The sequence below is a fragment of the Balaenoptera physalus genome, assembly GCF_965194825.1.
Source record: "Balaenoptera physalus genome assembly, chromosome: 17".
NCBI lineage: Eukaryota > Metazoa > Chordata > Mammalia > Artiodactyla > Balaenopteridae > Balaenoptera > Balaenoptera physalus.
Genome location: NC_138895.1, coordinates 52,449,881 through 52,471,696, shown reverse-complemented (window position 1 = coordinate 52,471,696; position 21,816 = coordinate 52,449,881). Strand labels below are relative to the sequence as shown.

At 38.2% G+C, this 21,816-nt stretch overlaps 1 protein-coding gene and 1 long non-coding RNA gene across 3 annotated transcripts in view; one reads left to right on the top strand and one right to left on the bottom strand.

The window, feature by feature from the left end:
* SLC25A32 (solute carrier family 25 member 32) overlaps positions 1-21,816 on the top strand; it is a 56,027-nt gene that overhangs the window by 5,390 nt on the left and 28,821 nt on the right. The gene's annotated exons all lie outside the window — the stretch shown is intronic.
* LOC309647252 lies at positions 4,036-17,666 on the bottom strand. Its single transcript, XR_014255894.1, has 2 exons — positions 13,986-17,666; positions 4,036-13,924 (listed from the first exon to the last, which is right to left on the bottom strand). It is a non-coding gene; the product is annotated as an uncharacterized lncRNA (long non-coding RNA).

Genomic DNA, 21,816 nt, shown 5'->3' with positions numbered 1-21,816 from the left:
CTCTTTCAAACTTTTTTGGCCACAACCCTCAGTAGGAAATAAATTTTATCTTTGCTATCTGGTGCGAGCACGCATGTACACATATTACTGAAACAAGTTTCTTATAGTAATAGTTATCCTTACTACTTGTGATGTCATTTATATTGTCTTCTATTACAGTCTGTTGTTGGTGCGGTTTTTTTGTTTTGGTTTGGTTTGGGGGTTTTTTTTGTTTTGTTTTAATGATCTCCTCAATGAATTTCTTGACCCATCTGCAGGTTTCAAAATGCTGACATAGAGTACAGGTAGAGGGGATTGGTTTTATTAAGAGGGACCAACTCTTCAGTGTGACGGAGGAAAGGAGGGGTAAAACTAATACCCAACAAATGAAACAGGTTGTAATAGGGTAGTAAAAATTAGTGTCCCCTGTCTTGGCTCCCTCCTGCACAGCAAACTTTTCTATCTTCCAATTGTGTCTGTTGACATCTTTTAGTACTATTGTAGGCCATTGTAACAGTTATGCAGGAGGTATTTAGATGTACCTACTAAATCTTCGGTGGCAAGTGTTTTTAAGACAATTATGAGGCCATTTAGGCCAAAAATATTCACTGTACAGTAAGTCCCCTACATACAAACCTTCAAGTCGTGAACTTTCAAAGATGCGAACGTGTGTTCGATGTCCAATCATGTAAGTTCACTTGTCTGGCATACATTGTCACGTGCGTGCATCCTCTACAAGTGGTTTTGCTTTTGTGTACTTTACAGTACTGTGTAGAGTACAGTAGTACAGTATCTTTATTTCAAGCCCATGATGTCCAGAAGCAGGTGTAAAAGCAGTGGTGATGTAGCTGGTACTGCTAAGAAGCGCCAAGTAATAACGATGGAAACAAAAGTGAATAATTGAGAGAGTGCAGCGAGGCAAAAAGATGGTAGACATCGCTCGTTCTTATAACATGAATTGTTCAACCATTGGCATGATTCTAAAGAACAAGAGCAAGATCACGGAACTTGTGAAGTCTGCTGTGCCGATGATGTTGACAATAATATCAAAGAAGTGTCGAACAGTGATGGAGGAGATGGAGAAACTTCTCAGTGTGTAGATGCAGGATCAGCATCAGCGTCGATTCCCGCTCAGCTTAATGCTGATTCAAGAGAAAACTAAAAGCCTTTATGAAGACTTGAAGAAGAAACACAGCAGAGAATCAGAGGGCGCATCTTTTAATGCCAACCATGGCTGGGTTCATCGGTTCAAGGCTAGAGCTAACCTTCACAACGTAAAAGTAAGTGGTGAGGCAGCGAGTGCAGATACGGTAGCTCCCTGGGAATTTCCTGAAACACTTTGAGAAATTATTGAAGGCTTGTGTTTACCCGAGCAGGTTTTTAATGTGGATGAGACAGGACTGTACTGGAAGAGGATGCCAGACTGACGTTACATCAGTAAGGAGGAAAAGTTGATGCCAGGCTATAAGGCACCAAGGGATAGGACAACTCTGGTGGCAATGCTTCCGGTGATATGAAGCTGAAGCCTCTCTTAGTTTATCATTCAGAGAACCCAAGACCCTTAAAAACATAGCCAAGGGCTTCTCTTGTGTGGAAGAATAACCCCAAAGCCTGGGTTACACAGGCCATTTTCCAGGACTGGTTTTTCCACCACTTTATCCCAGAGGTAGAGAAATACTGCTTGGAGAAGGATCTCCCATTCAACATTCTTTTGCTGCTTGACAGTGCTCCGGGCCACCCTCCATTCATGGACAACTTTCATCCCAAAGTCAAAGTAGTGCATCTGCCGCCACATAGTACATCTCTCATCCAACCTGTGGACCAGGGAGTTATAGCGACTTTCAAAAAACATTACATCACACTTTTCGTTAGGCAGTAAAGGCAAGTGATGAATCGGGAACAACCTTGCAACAATTTTGGAAGGACTGTAACATCTACAAGACCATAAAAAACATTGACTTTTCTTGGCATGAGGGCATGAGGTTACGGCTGTCACCATGAATGGGGTTTGGAAGAACCTTTGCCTGCAGTTTGTTGACAATTTTCATGGGTTTGAGAAGGTGGATGGAGTCCAAAGAGCAACTTAGTGACTCTCAGCGAAAAGCTGGAGCTAGATCTGCAAGAGGACGACTTCACTGAACTCCTTGCTGTGTAAAACGAGGAGCTTACTAATGAAGCCCTGATGGAATTGGAGGCCCAGAGAAAGGACGAAGAGACAAGAGGAAGAAAGAGTAACTGAAGAACCGAAGAGATTCACGATGCAGAAATGGCAAGGGGATTTTCTTTTCTTTATTTGAGGAGGCACTGTTCGTTTTTGAGGCACAGGACCTGAATGTAGAACAGTACACGAAGATTGCAGCAGGCGTTCAGAATGCAATCCAGTGCTACCGTGTCATCTATGACAAGGAAAAAAGAGCTACTACCCAGACATCACTGGATCATTTTTTCAAGAGGGTAGATAGAATTGAATCCAGCAAGGAACCAGAACCTGTGCCATCAACGTCAGGCGTGAATGAAATTGCAGCTTGCCCTCCATCTCCTATTGCTGAGGATCCTTCAGCTCTACCATCTCCCACCTCCTCTCCCTCCTCCAGTCAGTAACTCTTCTTGCCTGTTCACTTGATGCCAGCCCCTGTAGGCCAGCTATTGTACTGTACTACTGTACTTTTCAAGGTACTGTAAGATTAAAAATGTTTTCTTTATTTTTTGTGTTTGTTTTTTATGTATCATTTGTGTGAAAAGTATTATAAACCTATTACAGTACAGTACTGTATAGCCAATTGTGTTAGTTGGGTACCTAGGCTAACTGTGTTGGACTTATGAACAAATTGGACTTACGAATGCGCTCTCAGAATGGACCTTGTTCGTATGTCCGTAGGGGATTTACTGTATTTTATTTACATAGCGATTTTAATTCTACATTAGAGAGGCCCTAATTCAGATCCTCTTCATCTCAGTAACTTTGCAGTGGCCTCTTGTTTTCTTGCTTCCAGGTTTTCCACCTTCAAATTCATTCCCCCCAGGGTACCTGGGTCTCCTTTCTAAACACATATTTGGTTATCTTAGGCACACTTGAACCCAAGTTTGAGAAATATGGGACTTTGAGATCATAGGCAGACTCTCTTTTGTGATTTTCAAGAACCTTTGCAATTAAGTCTATCTTAGTCTGCTTGGGCTACCATAACAAAATACCACAGAGTGGCTTAAACAACAGTAAATGATTTTCTCATAGTTCTGGGGGCTGGAAGTTCAAGATCGAGGGACCAGCAGGGTTGGTTTTCTCCTTGGCTTACAAATGACTTCCTTCTGGCTGTGTCCTCACATGACCTTTTCTCTGTGCATGTGCACTCCTAGTGTGTCTTCCTCTTTATAAGGACCCACCAGTCCTATTGAATTAGGACCCCACCCTTATGACCCCATTTAATCTTAATTATCTCCTTAAAGGCCCTATCTCCAAATACAGTTACATTGGGGGTTTGGGCTTCAATATATGAACTGGAGGAAGGACACAATTCAGTCCTTAAACAGGCCCTTACCCTTCTTTAGAGGCTGATTTCCTACGAACCTTTCCCTCTAACAGCTGTTTACTTCAGCTGTACCATGCCCCCAGTATTCTCCCCAGCAGTGCCAGGTGCTGTGATACTTCATGTATTTGTACCAGCTGTTCCACTTGTCTAGAGATAAACTTTCTCTCCTTTTCCCAAAGACAAGTTTCTAATCAATCTTCAGGGCTCTCCCCAGTATCTGCTCTCCCACTTTCCCTGTCACCCTCCTACATCCCCCCAGTTCCTCCATACACAAGTGTTGATCGTGTTTCCTCTATATTCCTGTAGCACTTCATAGGTTTACCATGGTGCTCATAAATTTGTAATGAGATTGCTTGTCCATTTTGCCTTGCAGATTATATCTTCCTCAGGGTCAGGGTTTGTGTCCTACTTAGGTTTATATTCCTTCTTTGCCTGGCAGTGATAGTAGTCAATAAATCATTTTCTTAATTTTTTTTAATAAATAATTATCTGTGAACAAGCAGACATCTTTCAAAATTAAAGATTTGATCCTAACTATATGCTAAAGTAGATAAGATTATAGTATTAAGGAAGTATAGGGTACAGAATGTTGTTGCCTATTACTGAGATACTTCATACTCTACACTTCTAGGATTGACTTTTTTTTTTTTAATTTTATTTATTTATTTTTCGCTGTGTCAGGTCTTAGTTGCGACATGCCTGATATTCGTTGTGGGTTCTTTTGTTGTAGCACACAGGCATAGTTGCCCCGCAGCATGTGGGATCTTAGTTCCCCAACCAGGAATCGAACCCCTGTCCCCTCGTTGGAAGGCAGATTCTTTACCACTGGACCACCAGGGAAATCCCTAGGATTGACTTTTTAAAACAAAGAAATCATTGGTTCATATCTGTGAAAAGCAAAGATGGTGTTTTGTGATTTGTGTTTTTTTGTTTGCTTTTTTGTTTTTTTTAAACCTCAAGAGAGAACTTGTGTTGTGAGCTTATTATTGAAAGGAAAATTTACTTAGAAGACATTTATACAGGAGAATGAGAGCCATAAAATCCAAGGGAAACATCAGAAAGATTATAAAGAACACAGCAAAACATTTCTTGAGAACCAGTAACTCTGCTACTTGCTTTTAAACTTATCTTCTATAAGCCTCAGCCTGCAGGTAGGTAATATTTATCCCCACTTAAAGAGGACGCTAAAGCTCAGGAAGAAAAGACCAAGTAGCTAATTAGGGAAGTTAGATATCAAACCCAGGTCTTCTAACAAAGCCTAGTGTACTTTAATCTCATTTCATGGTGTAACATTGTCAGGTTAATGATGAAAGAAATTGACTTTTCCCCCTTTGCCTGGCATTGGTAAACAGTCAGTGGTTCTTTGCCAGGCTGCAGTATGCACAGTAAAGTAGTGGCAAGGGGACAGTGAACTGGGCATGCCTGAGGATGACTAGTGGACTGTAATTTGTATAAACTTCCTGGGGGGCAGTTTCTATGTGTATTTGTAACAAATTTATACTCTTTGACCCCTTCTAATTCCCATTCTAAGGATATAAGAAAAAAAAAATTGTTGAACAGAATTTTTTTTAGAGACCTCTTAATAATAGCAAAGAGAAAAAAACAATTCACATGTCAACTAGAGGACTGTTTGTACAAATGATGGGATATCTGTGAGAGGCAAAACCATCATGTCATTGTTGAAATCTTTTTTTTTTTTTTTTGAGTCTTTTGGAAATCTTATTTTACGATATACCAATTTTATAAAAACATAATTAAGATTATAAATTTGGCATTCTCTTTCATGCCATTTCCCTGTAGGAAACAAAAGGCACATTCAAAATAGTATAGCTCTGGGGCATGGGGGTACCTAAAAGGATTGTTTACAAAGATGTAAGCAGATCATAGGAAAACCGTAAGGAATAATGTAGTATTTGGGGCTAGAAACAGTTTGGGCTGCTGTCACCTGAAGGGCCAAAGGACAGGGAGAAAGAGTCATTGAGAGAGGGCCAACTTGAGAGGAGCTGTGACCTTCAGTAGAGGAATGCAACCTGCCCAAGGCAACCCCTGCAAGAATAAATAGCTGCATCTGCTCTCTTCCATCCCTTTGATCTGCCAGGGCTCCCCACTAACCCAACTCAGCTAGAAGCTAGAAGGCAAGATCAGGCTTCTGGAGCAGAACATGGTTGAGAGGGGTGGACCCTGAATCTGGAAAGGAAACAGAAGATATTCAGGCTATATTAATTGAACACACATATATTGAGAGCCTGCAATGTACCAAGCACTATGTTAGGAGTAGGCATATTGCAATGAGGAAGTAGTAGTCTCTGCCCTCACAGAGCATCCTGCTACTGAGAAGCCAGGATAATTGAACAAAAAAACTAATAATTGCAATGAAGAGTGTTTTATTATGGTAGGGAAAGTATGGTATGCCATGGGAACAGAGAAACTTGACCCCATCTAGAGGGTAGGAAAGGATCCCCAAAGGAAATGATTGTTAAACTGAGACCTGAAAGAGGAATCAAAGTTAACTGTGTGAAGAAATAGGTAAGAAGAGAATGTTCATGGCAGACAGAGTAGCCTGTGCCAAAGTGTTAAGGTCAGAGACTGTATAAGAGCTGAAAGTTGTTGAACATTCTAGCAATTTTCATCAAATATTTTGAAGTGTAAACTTCAATGAGCCAGGCGCTATGCAGTAAGTTCCATAAGGCAGCATCACTGAATGCAGGGAGAGAATAAAGAGGAGACTGGGGCTTGTTGCAGAAGGGTGATGGAGGGTCTTACATACTATGTTAAGGAATATGTTCTTTATTGTTTGGGGTGTAGAATAGTTTTAAGTAGATAAATGACTTATTGAAATGCATGTTTCTAGAAAGGTTACCTAACCTACAGTGCAATTAATGGGGGCGGGGCAGCAAAACTGGATATAAGAAGGCTAATTTAAATTCTGTTGCTAGTTGAGAAATGGTGTCCTGAAGTAGGGTGATGGCAGTGTGAACCGAGAGATGTGAATGGGTCCAGGAGAGACTTGTGATACAGAATCAACAGGATATCTTAATTGGTAAGAGGTTGTAAAAGGAGGAGTGTTCATGGATGGTCCCCAGGTTTCTGTCTTGAGCATCTGTGTAGATGGTAGTTCTGTTTATTGACCAATACAGATCAGCAGAATAAGAGCAGCTGCAATAGGGATAGGGAATACTAGTTCAATTTTGCATATGTTCAAACTGCAACTTCTCTTAGTTGCATTTATCTATGTAGATCTGAAGATAAGCAAAAAGGTCTGGTCTAGGGATAGAGGACTGGCATTTATATTCACAGACAAAAGAAAGGGAGGAAATATACCACAATAAAGGTAGTCATCTTGGAGTGGTGGCATTGTGGGTGATTTTATTTTCTTTATTCCTTCTATATTTTGTAAATGTTCTACAGCGTACATGTTTTGCTTTTCAAAAAGCCATTTTTAATGATTGTATGCTGGTTTAATATTTATTACATGGAAAAGGTTTTAAGATTACTCTATTTCAGTTGCAGATATAAAGCATCTGAAAATGTTCTTGGGTGAAGGATAATAGAAATAAAAATTTTAAAAATTTCCCTAGGGCTGCTGTTTTATTTTATTACAAAAGGTATATGTCATCTTTGTTTACTTTTTACATCGTGAAATTTGTATTGTTGAATTCTCTTTATCATTCTCCCCCTACAACCACTCACAGCCAGTCTCGTTCCCTGCACATAGCTACTATTAACCATATGCAGTGTCTCAATCTATTACTTTCATAGCTCTCAATTTTTCTAAATATTCAGAGTAGTCCACAGTATACATATATCATAATTTATTTAAACATTTCCCTATTGGTGGATGTTGAAATTACTGTCACTTTTGCTGTTGTAGAAGACACTTCAGTGAACATCATTCTATGTGTATCTTTTTAGATTTGGGGCTATATTTCTATAGGATATATTTTTAGAAATGGAACTGCTAAGTCAAAAAATAATTTGCATTTGAATTTTTATTAGTGTTAAACTGCTCTCAGAAAGGCCATGAAAGTGTCTATTTCCAAACACCCGCACCAACACTGGGAATTAACAAACCTTAAAATTGTTTTCCGTCTGGAGGGCAAAAAAAAAAAAAAAAAAAAATGCTACCTTGTCTAATTTGTATTTTATTGGTGAAGTTGAAAACTTTTTCAGTGCTTCTTTTTTTTTTATTGAATAGTTGATGTACAGTATTACATGTTACAGTGTACAGTATAGGGATTCACAATTTTTAGAGGTTATACTCCATTTATACTTATAAAATATTTGTTTTATTCCCCATGTACAATATATTTTTTTAATATTAATATTTCTTTTACAAATTTTTAAATTTTATATTAGAGTATAGTTGATTTACAACGTTGTGTTAGTTTCAGGTGTACAGCAAAGCGATTCATTATACATATACATATATCTATTCTTTTTCCATATACGTTATTACAGAGTATTGAGTAGAGTGTCCTGTGCTATACAGCAGGTCCTTGTTGATTATTTTATATATAATAGTGTGTATATGTTAATCCCAACCTCCTAATTTATCCCTTGCCCCCCACCTTTCCTCTGTGGTAACCATAAGTTTGTTTTCTAAATCTCTGAGTCTATTTCTGTTTTGTAAATAAGTTCATTGGTATCATTTTTTAGATTCCACATATAAGCGATATCATATGATATTTGTCTGTCTGACTTCACTTAGTATGATAGGTCCATCCACATTGCTGCAAATGGTATTATTTCATTCTTTTTTTATGGCTGAGTAGTATTCCGTTTGTGTGTGTGTGTGTGTGTGTGTGTGTGTGTGTGTGTGTGTGTATACCACATCTTCTTTATCCACTCATCTGTCAGTGGACATTTAGGTTGCTTCCATGTCTTGGCTATTGTAAATAGTGCTGCAGTGAACATTGGGGTGCATGTATCTTTTCAAATAAGAGTTTTCTCCGGATATATGCCCAGGAATGGGATTGCCAGATCATATGGTAGCTCTATTTTTATTTTTTTACAGACCCTTGATACTGTTCTCCATAGTGGCTGTACCAATTTACATTCCCACCAACAGTGTAGGAGTTTTCCCTTTTCTCTATACCCTTTCCAGCATTTATTGTTTGTAGACTTTTTGATGATGGCCTTTCTGACCGCTTTGAAGTGATACCTCATTGTAGTTTTGATTTGCATTTCTCTGATAATTAGTGATGTTGAGCATCTTTTCATGTGCCTGTCGGCCATCTGGATGTCATCTTTGGAGAAATGTCTATTTAGATCTTCTGCCCCTTTTTTGATTGGGTTGTTTGTTTTTTAATATTGAGCTGCGTGAGCTGTTTGTGTATTTTGGAGATTAATCCCTTGTCGGTTGCATCATTTGCAAATACTTTCTCCCATTCTATGGGTTATCTTTTCATTTTGTTTATGGTTTCCATTGCTATACAAAAGCTTTTAAGTGTAATAAGGTCCTCTTTGTTTATTTTCTTTTTCTTTTTCTTACTTTAGGAAGTTGATCCAAAAAGATATTGCTGCAATTTAGGTCAAAGAGTGTTCTGCCTATGTTTCCCTCTAAGAGTTTTATAGTATCTGTTCTTACATTTAGGTCTTTAATCCATTTTGAGTTTAGTTTTGTGTATGGTGTTAGGGAGTGTTCTAATTTCATTCTTTTACATGTGGCTGTCCAGTTTTCCCAGCACCACTTATTGAAGAGACTGTCTTTTCTCCATTGTATTTTCTTGCCTCCTTTGTCGTACATAATTGACCATAAGTGTGTCAGTTTATTTGTGGACTTTCTATCCTGTTCCATTGATCTGTAAGTCTGTCTTTGTGCCAATACCATGCTGTTTTGTTTACTGTAGCTTTATAGTATACTCTGAAGTCAGGGAGCCTGAAGCCTCCAGCTGTGTTTTTCTTTCTCAAGAATTTGTGTTTCCATACAAATTTTAAGGTTTTTTTTTTGTTCCAGATCTGCAAAAAATGCCATTGGTAATTTGAGGGATTGCATTGAATCTGTAGATTGCCGTGGGTAGTATAGTTATTTTGACAATATTAATTCTTCCAATCCAAGAACATCGTATATATTTCCATCTGTTTTGTGTCATCTTTGATTTTTCATCAATGTCTTATAGTTTTTGGAGTACAGGTGTTTTGCCTCCTTAGGTTTATTCCTAGACATTTTATTCTTGTTGATGTGATGGTAAATGGGATTGTTTCCTCAATTTCTGATCTTTCATTGTTAGCGTAAAGAAATGCAACAGAATTCTGTGTATTAATTTTGTATCCTGCAACTTTACCAAATTCATCGATGAGCTCTAGTAGTTTTCTGGTGGCATCTTTAGGATTTTCTATGTATAGTATCATGGCATCTGCAAACAGTGATAGTTTTACTTCTTTTCCCATTTGGATTCCTTTTATTTCTTTTTCTTCTCTGATTTCCATGGCTAGGACTTCCAAAACTATGTTGAATAAAAGTGGCAAGAGTGGACATCCTTGTCTTGTGCATGATCTTAGAGGAAATACTTTTAGCTTTTCACATGTTAGCTGTGGGATTGTCATATATGGCCTTTATTATGTTGAGATATGTTCCCTCTATGCCCACTTTCTGGAGAGTTTTTATAATTGGGTGTTGAATTTTGTCAAAAGCTTTTTCTGCATTTATTGAGATGATCATATGGTTTTTACTTTTCAGTTGGTTAATGTGGAGTATCACACTAATTTGCAGATATTGAAAAATCCTTGCATCCCTGGGATAAATCCCACTTGATCATGGTGTAGATCCTTTTAATGTGTTGTTGGACTCAGATTGCTAGTATTTTGTTGAGGATTTTTGCGTCTGTGTTCATCAGTGATATTGGCCTGTAATTTTCTTTTTTTGGTGGTATCTTTGGTTTTGGTATCAGGGTGATGGTGGCCTCATAGAATGAGTTTGGGAGTGTTCCTTCTGCTGCAATTTTTTAAAATAGTTTCAGAAGGATAGCTGTTGACTCTTCTCTAAATGTTTGATAGAATTCACCTGTGAAGCCATCTGGTCCTGGATTTTGTTTTTTGGGAGGTTTTTGTTTGTTTGTTTTTACATTTAAAAAATTTATTTATTTATTTATTTATTTATTTTTGGCTGCATTGAGTCTTCGTTGCTGCTTGCGGGCTTTCTCTAGTTGCGGCAAGCGGGTTCTACCCTTCATTGTGGTGCTCGGGCTTCTCATTGCGGTGGCTTCTCTTGTTGCAGAGCATGGGCTCTAGGCATGCGGGCTTCAGTAGTTGTGGCTCATGGACTCTAGAGCACAGGCTCAGTAGTTGTGGCACAGGGGCTTAGTTGCCCTGTGGCATGTGGGATATTCCCGGACCAGGGATCGAACCTGTGTCCCCTGCACTGGCAGGCAAATTCTTATCCACTGCGCCACCAGGGAAGCCCTGTTGGGAGTTTTTTAATCACAGTTTCAATTTCAGCACTTGTGATTGGTCTGTTCATATTTTCTATTTCTTCCTGGTCCAGTCTTGGGAGATTGTACCTTTCTATGAATTTGTCCATTTCTTCTGGGTTTTCTATTTTATTGGCATATAGTTGCTTGTAATAGTCTCTTATGATCCTTTGTATTTCTGTGGAGTCTGTTGTAACTTCTCCTTTTTCATTTCTAATTTTATTGATTTGAGCCCTCTCCCCTTTTTTCTTGATAACTCTGGCTAAAGGTTTGTCAATTTTGTTTATATTTTCAAAGAACCAGCTTTAAGTTTCATTGATCTTTTGTATTCTTTGTCTCTATTTCATTTATTTCTGCTCTCATCTTTATGATTTCTTTCCTTCTGCTAACTTTGAGTTTTGTTTGTTCTTTTCTCTATTTGCTTTAGGTATAAGGTTAGGTTGTTTATTTGGGATTTTTCTTGTTTCCTGAGGTAAGATTGTATTGCTATAAACTTCTTAGAAGTGCTTTTGCTGTATCCTATAGGTTTTAGATCATCGTGTTTTTGTTTTCATTTGTCTCTAGGTATTTTTTGATTTCCTCTTTGATTTCTTGAGTGATCCAGTGGTTGTTTAGTAGCATATTGTTTAGTCTCCACATGTTTGTGGTTTTTTTACTGTTTTTTTCTTGTAGTTGATTTCTAATCTCATAATGTTGTGAAATTCAATAAAATTCAATAAATTTCAATTTTTAAAAATTTACCGAGGCTTGCTTTGTCGCCCAGCATGTGATCAATCCTGGAAAATGTTCCATGTGCACTTGAGAAGAATGTGTATTCTGCTACTTTCAGATGGAATGCTCTATAAATATCAATTAACTCCATCTGGCCTAATGTGTCATTTAAGCCTGTGTTTCCTTATTGATTTCCTGTCTAAATGATGTGTACACTGATGTAAGTGGGGTGTTAAAATCCCCCACTATTATTGTGTTACTGTCAATTTCTCCTTTTATGGTTGTTAACATTTGTGTTATATATTGAGGTGCTCCTATGTTGTGTGTGTGTGTGTATATATTTATGTGTGTGTGTATATATATATATATGATATATCTTCTTCTCGGATTGATTCTTTGATCGTTACGTAGTGTCCTTCTTTGTCTCTTCTAACAGTCTTTATTTTAAAGTTTATTTTGTCTCATATGAGTATTGCTACTCCAGCTTTCTTTTGATTTCCATTTGCATAGAGTACCTTTTTCTATCCTCTCATGTTCATTCTGTATGTGTCCCTAGATCTGAATTGGGTCTCTTGTAGACAGCATATATATGGATCTTCTTTTTATATCCATTCAGCCAGTCTTTGTCTTTTGGTTGGAGCATTTAATCCATTTACATTTAAGGTAGTTACCAATATGTATGTTCTTATTGCCATTTTGCTAATTGTTTTGGATTTGTTTTTGTAGGTATTTTTTTCTTCCTTTCCTTTTTTGTTCCCTTCTCGTGTGATTTGAAGATTATCTTTAGTGTTGTGTTTGGATTCCTTTTTCTTTTTTGCGTATCTATTGTAGATTTTCAGTTTGTGGTTACCATGAGGTTTTGCTATAGCAGTCTTTATATATACAATATTGTTTGAAGTTGCTGGTCTCTTAATTTCAAATGGATTTCCAGTATCCTTCATTTGTTCTCTCCTTTTCTCACAGTTGCTGGTTTTGATATCATATTTGTGTGGGGGTGATTTCCTACCTTTACTGTATGTTTTCCTCTACCAGTAAGCTTTCCATTCGTAATTTTCTTGTTTCTAGTTGTGGCCTTTTCTCTTCTGCCTAGTCAAGTTCCTTTAGCATTTTTTTTTTAACATCTTTATTGGAGTGTAATTGCTTTACAATTTTGTGTTAGTTTTTGCTGTATAACAAAGTGAATCAGCTATACATATACATATATCCCCATATCTCCTCCCTCTTGTGTCTCCCTCCCACCCTCCCTATCCCACCCCTCTAGGTGGACACAAAGCACCGAGCTGATCTCCCTGTGCTATGCGGCTGCTTCCCACTAGCTATCTATTTTATATTTGGTAGTGTATATATGTCCATGCCACTCTCTCACTTCATCCCAGCTTACCCTTCCCCCTCCCCGTGTCCTCAAGTCCATTCTCTACAGCTGCGTCTTTATTCCTGTCCTGCCCGTAGGTTCATTAGAACCTTTTTTTTTAAATTAGATTCCATATATATGTGTTAGCATATGGTATTTGTTTTTCTCTTTCTGACTTACTTCACTCTGTATGACAGACTCTAGGTCCATCCACCTCACTACAAATAACTCAATTTTGTGTCTCTTTATGGCTCAGTAATATTCCATTGTATATATGTGCCACATCTTCTTTATCCATTCATCTGTCCATGGACATTTAGGTTGCTTCCATGTCCTGGCTTTTGTAAATAGTGCTGCAATGAACATTGTGGTACATGTCTCTTTTTGAATTATGGTATTCTCAGGGTATTGCCCAGTAGTGGGATTGCTGGGTCGTATTTTAGTTTTTTAAGGAACCTCCATACTGTTCTCCATAGTGGCTGTATCAATTTACATTCCCACCAACAGTGTCCTTTAGCATTTGTTGTAAAGGTGGTTTGATGGTGCTGAATTCTCTTAGCTTTTGCTTGTCTGTAAAGCTTTTGATTTCTTCTTCAAATCTGAACGAGATTCTTGCTGAGCAGAGTGTTCTTGGTTGTAGGTTTTTCCCTTTCATCACTTTAAATATATTGTGCCACTCCCTTCTGGCCTGCAGAGTTTTTGCTGAAAAATCCTCCGATAACCTTATGGGTATTCCCTTGTATGTTATTTGTTGCTTTTCCCTTGTTCCTTTTAATATTTTCTCTTTGTCTTTAATTTTTGTCAATTTGATTAATGTGTCTTGGTGTTTTCCTCCTTGGCTTTATCCTGTGTGGGGCTCTCTGTGCTTCTTCTAACTGGGTGACTGTTTCCTTTCCCATATTAGGGAAGTTTTTGTTTTTTGTTTTATTTATTTATTTTTGGCTGCGCTGGCCCCCCAAGCCGTGGCGAGCGGGGACCACTCCCCGCCGCGGTGCGTGGGCCTCTCACTGCGGTGGCCTCTCCCGCCACAGAGCACAGGCTCTAAGGTACGCGGGCCTCAGTAGTCACGGCACATGGGCTTCAGCAGTTGTGGCTCTCAGGCTCCAGAGCGCAGGGTCAGCAGCCCTGGCGCACGGGCCCAGTTGCTCCACGGCACGCGGGATCCTCCCAGACCAGGGCCCGAAGCCGCGTCCCCACCACCGGCAGGCAGACTCCCAACCACTGTGCCACCAGGGAAGCCCCTAGGGAAGTTTTCAGCTATTATCTCTTCAAATGTTTTCTCAGACCCTTTCTCTCTCTCTGCCTTCTGGGACCCCTATCATGTGAATATTGGTGCATTTAATGTTGTCCCAGAGGTCTTTTAAACTGTCTTCATACCTTGTCGTTCTTTTTTCTTTATTCTCTTTTGTGGCAGTGATTTCCACCATTCTGTCTTCCAGGTCACTTATTCATTCTTCTGCCTCATTTATTCTGCTATTGAGTCTTTCTACTTTATTTTTCAATTCAGTTATTGTATTGTTCAACTCTGTTCTTTATCTCTTCGAGATCTTTGTTAAACATTTCTTGTATCTTCTTGGTTTGTACCTCCATCCTTTTTCCGAGATCTTGGATCATCTTTACTATCATAACTCTGAATTCTTTTTCAGGTAGATTGCCTATCTCCACTTCACTTAGCTGTTCTTCTGGGGTTTGTCTTGTTCCTTCGTCTGTAACATATTCCTCTGCCATCTCATTTTGTCTAACTTTCTGTGTTCTGCAGCCTGCGGGATTATAATTCTTCTTGCTTCTGGTGTCTGCCCCCTGGTGGGTGAAGCTGGTCTACGAGGCTTGTGCAGCCTTCCTGGTGGGAGGAACTGGAGCCTGTCCTCTGGTTGGTAGAGCTGAGTCTTGTCCCTCTGGTGGGCATGGCCGTTTCAAGGGGGGTGTGTTTAGAGGTGCCTGTGGGCTCCAGAAGACTTTAGGCAGCCTGTCTGCTGATGGGTGGGGCTGTGTTCCCACCATGCTGGTTGTTTGCCCTGAGACATCCCAGCACTGGAGCCTACAGGTTGTTGGGTGGGGTCAGGTCTTGGTGTCAAGATGGCTGCCTCCAGGAGAGCACACGTCAGTGAGTACTCCCAGGTACCTCCTCCACCAGTGTCCTTGTCCCCACAGTGAGCCACAGCTGCCCCCTGCTTCCCTGGAGATCTTCCAAGACCAGCAGGTAGGTCTGGCCCAGGCTTCTGTGAAGTCACTTCTTTCTCCCTGGGTCCCAGTGTGCATGAGACCTTCTGTGTGCCCTTCAAGAGTGGAGTTTATGTTTTGCCCAGTCCTGTGGAGTTCCTGCGATGAAACCCTCCTGGTCTTTAAAGCCAAATGCTCTGGGAGGCCTCTCCCAATGCCTGACCCCCAAACTGGGGAGCCCGACGTGGGGCTCAGAACTTTTATTCCTGTGGGAGAACCTCTGCAATATAGTTATTTTCTAGTTTCTGGGTCACCCACACAGCAGTTATGGGATTTGATTGTATCGTGAACGCACCCTTCCTACTGTCTTTTTCTTTGTCTTTGAATGTAGAATATCTTTTTTGGTAGGTTCCAGTCTTATTTGTCGATGGATATTCAACAGTTAATTGTGATTTTGGTGTTTTTGTGAGAGGAGGTGAACTCAAGTCCTACTCTGCCATCTTCTATTAATACTTCTTTAACTTTCAGTGGGCTGCCTCAGAGCCCATGGTGCACTGCCTGCTGGCTGTGCCCTCAGCCCCTGCCCCCATGGCAGAGAGCAGACCTCAAGACTCTTTCAGCTAATTCTTTAAAGCTTCTATAACAAGGTCCCCTGCTTCAAGCTGTCCTTTGATAATACTGAATAGTGTTAGGAGTTCCAGCTTGATGAGGTTTTCCAGATTCATCCTGAAAGCCTGATAATTGGCAGTCACACTTTAGTCGTTAAGCATAAATTCTTAAGGCTTTCTTCAATTAAAATTTGGGAAAACTGACAAATATGTTTAGAATGCCATCAGCATGGTAGAAAAGTGTCCAAGCTTTTCCTGGCACTCTGGGCTCCACTTCCTACCACCTCCACCACCCACTCCATCCAGAGCCCCCCAAGGCCCTGCCCCTCAACCTACAATATATTCTTACAACTTATTTTATACCTAATAGTTTGTACATTTTAATCCTCTACCCTTATATTGCTCCTCCCCCCTTCCCTCTCCTCACTGGTAACTGCTAGTTTGTTCTCTGTATCTGTGAGTCTGCTGCTTTTTTGTTATAGTCACTAGTTTGTTGTATTTTTAGATTCCACATATAAGTGATATCATACAGTATTTGTCTTTGACTTATTTCACTTAGCATGATGCCCTTCAAGTCCATCCATGTCACTGCAAATAGCAAAATTTCATTTTTTTTTATAGCTGAGTAGTATTCCATTTTGCAGATATATTGTACTACAGCTTCTTTATCCATTCATCTGTTGGTGGGTACTTAGGTTGCTTCCATGTCTTGGCAATTGCAAATAATGTTGCTATGAACATTGGGGTGCCCGTATCTTTTCAAGTTAGTGCGTGTTTTTTGTTTTTTTTTCCCGAATATATACCCAGGAGTGGAATTCCTAGGTCATATGGTAGCTCTGTTCTTAGGGGTTTTTTTTGAGAAACCTCCATACTATTTTCCACAGTGGCTGCACCAATTTGCTTTCCCATTGACAGTGTAAAAGGGTTCCCTTCTCTCCACAACTTTCCCAACATTTGTTGTTTGTGTTCTTTTTGATGCTAGCCATTCTGATGGGTATTAGGTAATATCTCATCGTGACTTTGATTTGCATTTCCCTGACGATTAGCGATGTTGAGCATCTTTTCATGTGCCTGTTGGCCATCTGCATTTCCAATTTGGAAAAATGTCTGTTCAGGTCTTCTGCCCATTTTTTTAATTGGGTGTTTGGTTTTTTTGTTGTTGAACTGTATGAGGTGTTTGTATATTTTGGAAATTGAGCCCTTGTTGGCTGCATCATTTGCAAATATTTTCTCCCAGTCCATAGGTTATCTTTTCGTTTTGTTTATGTTTTCCTTTGATGTGCAAAAACATGTAAGTTTGATTAGGACCCATTTATTTATTTTTGCTTTTATTTCTGTTGCCTTGGAGACTGACCTAAGAAAACAGTGGTATGATTTTATGTCAGAGAATGTTTTGCCTATGTTGTATTCTAAGAGTTTTATGGTGGCATGTTTTATATTTAAGACTTTAAGCCACTTTGAGTTTATTATTGTATATGGTGTGAGTGAGTGTTTTAACTTCATTGATTTACATGCAGCTGTCCAGCTTTCCCAAAACCACTTGCCGAAGAGACTGTCTTTTCTCCATTGTATATTTTTGCCTCCTTTGTCAAAGGTTAAGTGACTGTAGGTGTGTGGGTTTATTTCTGGACTCTGTATTCTGTTCCATTGACCCATATGTCTGTTTTTGTGCCCATACCACACTGTTTTGATTACTGTAGCTTTGTAGTAGTGTCTGAAGTCTTGGAGGGTTATGCCTCCAGCTTTGTTCTTTTTCCTTGGGATTGCTTTGACAATTCTGGTTCTTTTGTGGTTCCAGGTAAATTTTAGGGTTATTTTTTCTAGTTCTGTGAAAAATGTCATGGGTAATTTGATAGGGATCTCATTAAATTTGTACATATGACCATTTTAACAGTATTGATTATTCTAACCCAAGAGCATGGGATATTTTTCCATTTCTCATCTTCAGTTTGCTTTATCAATATTTTATAGTTCTCAGTGTATAAATCTTTCATCTCCTTGATCAGGTTTATTCCTAAGTATTTTATTTATTTAAAAAAATGATTCAGATACATATATTTTTTTCATATACTTTTCCACTACACATTATTACAAGACACTGAATATAGTTACCTGAGCTATACAGTGGGTCCTTGCTGTTTATCTCTTTTATACATAGTAGTGTGTATACATTAATCCCAAACTCCCAACTTATCTCCCCACTATCCCCTCTGGCAGCCACAAGTTTGTTTCCATGTCTGTGATTCTATTTCTGTTCTGTACATAAGTTCATTGATAGCATTTTTTTGGATGCTACATATAAGTGATATCATATGTTTGTCTTTCTCTGACTTATTTCACTTAATGTGATAATCTCTAGGTCCATCCATGTTGTTGCAAATGGCATTATTTCATTATTTTTTTATGGCTAAGTAATATTCCATTGTATATATATATACCACATCTCCTTTTTCCATTCATCTGTTGATGGATACTTAGGTTGCTTCTATGTCTTGGCTATTATAAATAGTGCTGTTATGACCATTGGGGTGCATGTATCTTTTCAAATGAGAGTTTTCTCCGGGTATATGCCCAGGAGTGGGATTGTAGTATCATAAGATAACTTTATTTTTTTAAGGAACGTCCATACAGCTCTCTGTAATGGCTGTACCAATTTACATTCCTCCCACATTGTAGGAGGGCTCCCTTTTCTCCACATCCTCTCTAGCATTTATTATTTGTAGACTTTTTAATGATGGCCATTCTGACTGGTGTGAGGTGGTACCTCATCGTAGTTTTGATTTGCATTTCTCTAATAATTAGGAGTGTTGAGCATCTTTTCATGTGCCTGTCGGCTATTTGGATGTCTTCTTTGGAAAAATGTCTATTTAGGTCTTCTGCCCATTTTTTGATTGGGTTGTTTATTCTTTTGATATTAAGTTGTATGAGCTGTTTGTATATTTTGGAAATTAATCCCTTGTTGGTTGCATCATCTGCAAATACATTCTCCCATTCTGTGGGTTGTCTTTTCATTTTGTTTATGGTTTCCTTTGCTGTGCAAAAGCTTTTAAGTTTAATTAGGTCCCATTTGTTTTCATCTTTATTTTCATTACTCTAAGAGATGGATCCAAAAAAATATTCCTGTGATTTATTTTAAAGAGTGTTCTGCCTGTGTTTTCCTGTAAGAGGTCTTACATTTAGGTCTTTAATACATTTTGAGTTTATTTTTGTATGTTTTGTTAGAGAATGTTCTAATTTCATTCTTTTACATGTAGCTGTCCAATTTTCCCAGCACTACCTACTGAAAAGACTGTCTTTTCTCCATCGTATATTCTTTCCTCCTTTGTCATAAATTAATTGATCATAAGTGCGTAGGTTTATTTCTGGGCTTTCTATCCTGTTCCATGGATCTATATGTTTGTTTTTGTACTAGTACCATACCGTTTTGATTACCGTAGCTTTGTAATATAGTCTGAAGTCAGGAAGTGTGATTCCTCCAGCTCTGTTCTTCTTTCTCAATTGTTTTGACTATTTGGGGTCTTTTGTGTTTCCATACAAATTTACAAAATTTTTGTTCTAGTTCTGTGAAAAATGCCATTGGTAATTTGAGGGATTGCATTAATCTGTAGATTGTCTTGGGTAGTATAGTTGTTTTGACAATATTGATTCTTCCAATCCGAGAAGAACATGGTATATCTTTCCATGTGTTTGTATCATCTTCAGTTTCTTTCATCAACATCTTATAGTTTTCAAAAACATTTTCTTTGCCTCCTTAGGTAGGTTTATTAGTAGGTTTTTTTTTTTTCTTTTTGATGCAGTGGTAAATGGGATTGTTTTCTTAATTTCTCTTTCTGGTATTTCATTATTAGTGTATAGAAATACAACAGATTTCTGTATATTAATTTTGTATCCAGTAACTTCACCATATTCATTGATGAGCTCTAGTAGTTTTCTGGCAGCGTCTTCAGGATTTTCTATGTGTAGTATTATGTCATCTGCAAACAGTGACAACTTTACTTCTTCTTTTCCAGTTTGAATTTCTTTTATTTCTTTTTCCACTCTGATTGCCATGGCTAGGACTTCCAAAACTATGTTGAGTAAAAGTGGCGAGAATGGACATCCTTGTCTTGTTTCTGATCTTAGAGGAAATGCTTTCAGCTTTTCACTATTATGATGTTAGTTATGGGTGTGCCATATATGGCCTTTATTATGTTGAGGCATGTCCCCTCTGTTCACCTTCTGGAGAGGTTTTTTTTTTTTCTTATCATAAATGGGTGTTGAATTTTGTTAAAAGTTTTTTCTGCATCTATTGAGATGGTCTTTTAGTTTTTACTCTTCAATTTATTCATGTTGTATATCACATTGATTTGCAGGTATTGAAAAATCCTTGTATCCCTGGGATAAATCCCCGTTGATCATAGTGTATGATCTTTTTAATGTATTGTTGCATTCGGTTTGCTGGTATTTTGTTGAGGGTTTTCGTATCTATGTTCATCAGTGATACTCGCCTATAATTTTCTTTTTTTGTGATTTTTTTTTGTCTGGTTTTGGTATCAGGGTGTTGATGGCCTCATTTAATGAATTTGGAACTGTTCCTTCCTCTGCAGTTTTTTGGAACAATTTCAGAATGATAGGTGTTAACTCTCCTCTAAATGTTTGGTAGTATTCATCTGCGAAGCCATCTAGTCCTGGACTTTTGTTTATTAAGTGTATCTTTTCTTTTGGAAGAGTTTGAGAGGGATTGGTATAAGTTCTTAGTACGTTTGATAGAATTCCCCAGTGAAGCCACCAGTCCCGGACTTCTGTTTGCTGGGAGGTTTATGGGTTTTGTTTGTGGTTTTTTTTCTATATAGTTTCTATTTCACTTTTAGTGATCATTCTGTTCAGAGTATCTATTTCTTCTTGATTCAGTTTTTGGTGGGCTGTATGTTTCTAGAAACTTGTCAATTTCTTCTAGGTTGTCCAGTTTGTTGGCATATAATTGTTCATAGTATTGTTTTATGGTCTTTCGTATTTCTGTGGTGTCGGTTATTTCTCCTTTCATTTCTTAATTTGTTTATTTGTGTCCTCTCTCTTTTCTTCTTGGTGAGCCTGGCCAGAGGTTTGTTGATTTTGTTTATTCTTTCAAAAAAGCAGCTCTTGGTTTTATTGACTATTTCTATTGTTTTTTTAACCTCTGAATTTATTTCCTCTCTTATCTTTATTACTTCCTTCCTTTTGCCAACTTTAGGTTTTGTTTGTCCTTTTTTCTTTTAGGTGGTAGGTTAGGTTATTTGAGATTTTTCTTGCTTTTTGAGGACCACCTCTATTGCTATGAGCTTCTCTTAGGACTGCTTTTGCTGCATCCCATAGATTTTGTATGGTTGTGTTTTCATTGTCATTTTTCTCAAGGTATTTTTTAATTTCCTCTTTGATTTCATCATTGACCCATTGGGTTTTTAGTAGCATGTTATTTAATCTCTATATAACCGTGGTTTTTTTTTTTTTTCTTATTACTCTTTCTGTGGTTGATTTCTAATTTCATACCATAGTGGTCAGAAAAGATGCTTGAAATAATTTTTTTTCTTTACAAATATTAAAAATGTGATTTTTAATAATGTAAGTACAAAATTTTATTTCTTTATACAACTGTAATGGTATTTGGATCAAACTGCTAGAATTTATTTAAAAAACAAAATAAAACAATAGTATAAAAACCACAAGAAGGTTTGAATCCAAAGGTTTTCCTCTAACAGTACCAAATACCACAAGGAACAGATTATTATACAAATGTGTACAAATTTTAAATACAAATACAATAGGGTTGGATTTTAAAGGAAAACAAACAAACAAAAATCAGGTCCTCATCAGGACTTCATTAATGTGTACAAATGACAGTGGTAGGATTGACTTCTTTCTGTACTAATCCATGTCTCTGAGGCCCTTCCTTGATACTCTGTGTCAAACAGGAAACTGACATGGGTACAGAGGAGGCGTGGGACAGGTGCTAACACACAAACTCAAACCAGGATTTCTGCTCTTCGTGATTTTGATTCCCAAACATTCCTGTTTCCTTCTGTTTCCCCAGTTAAATCTCAAAACTGCTCTGAGGT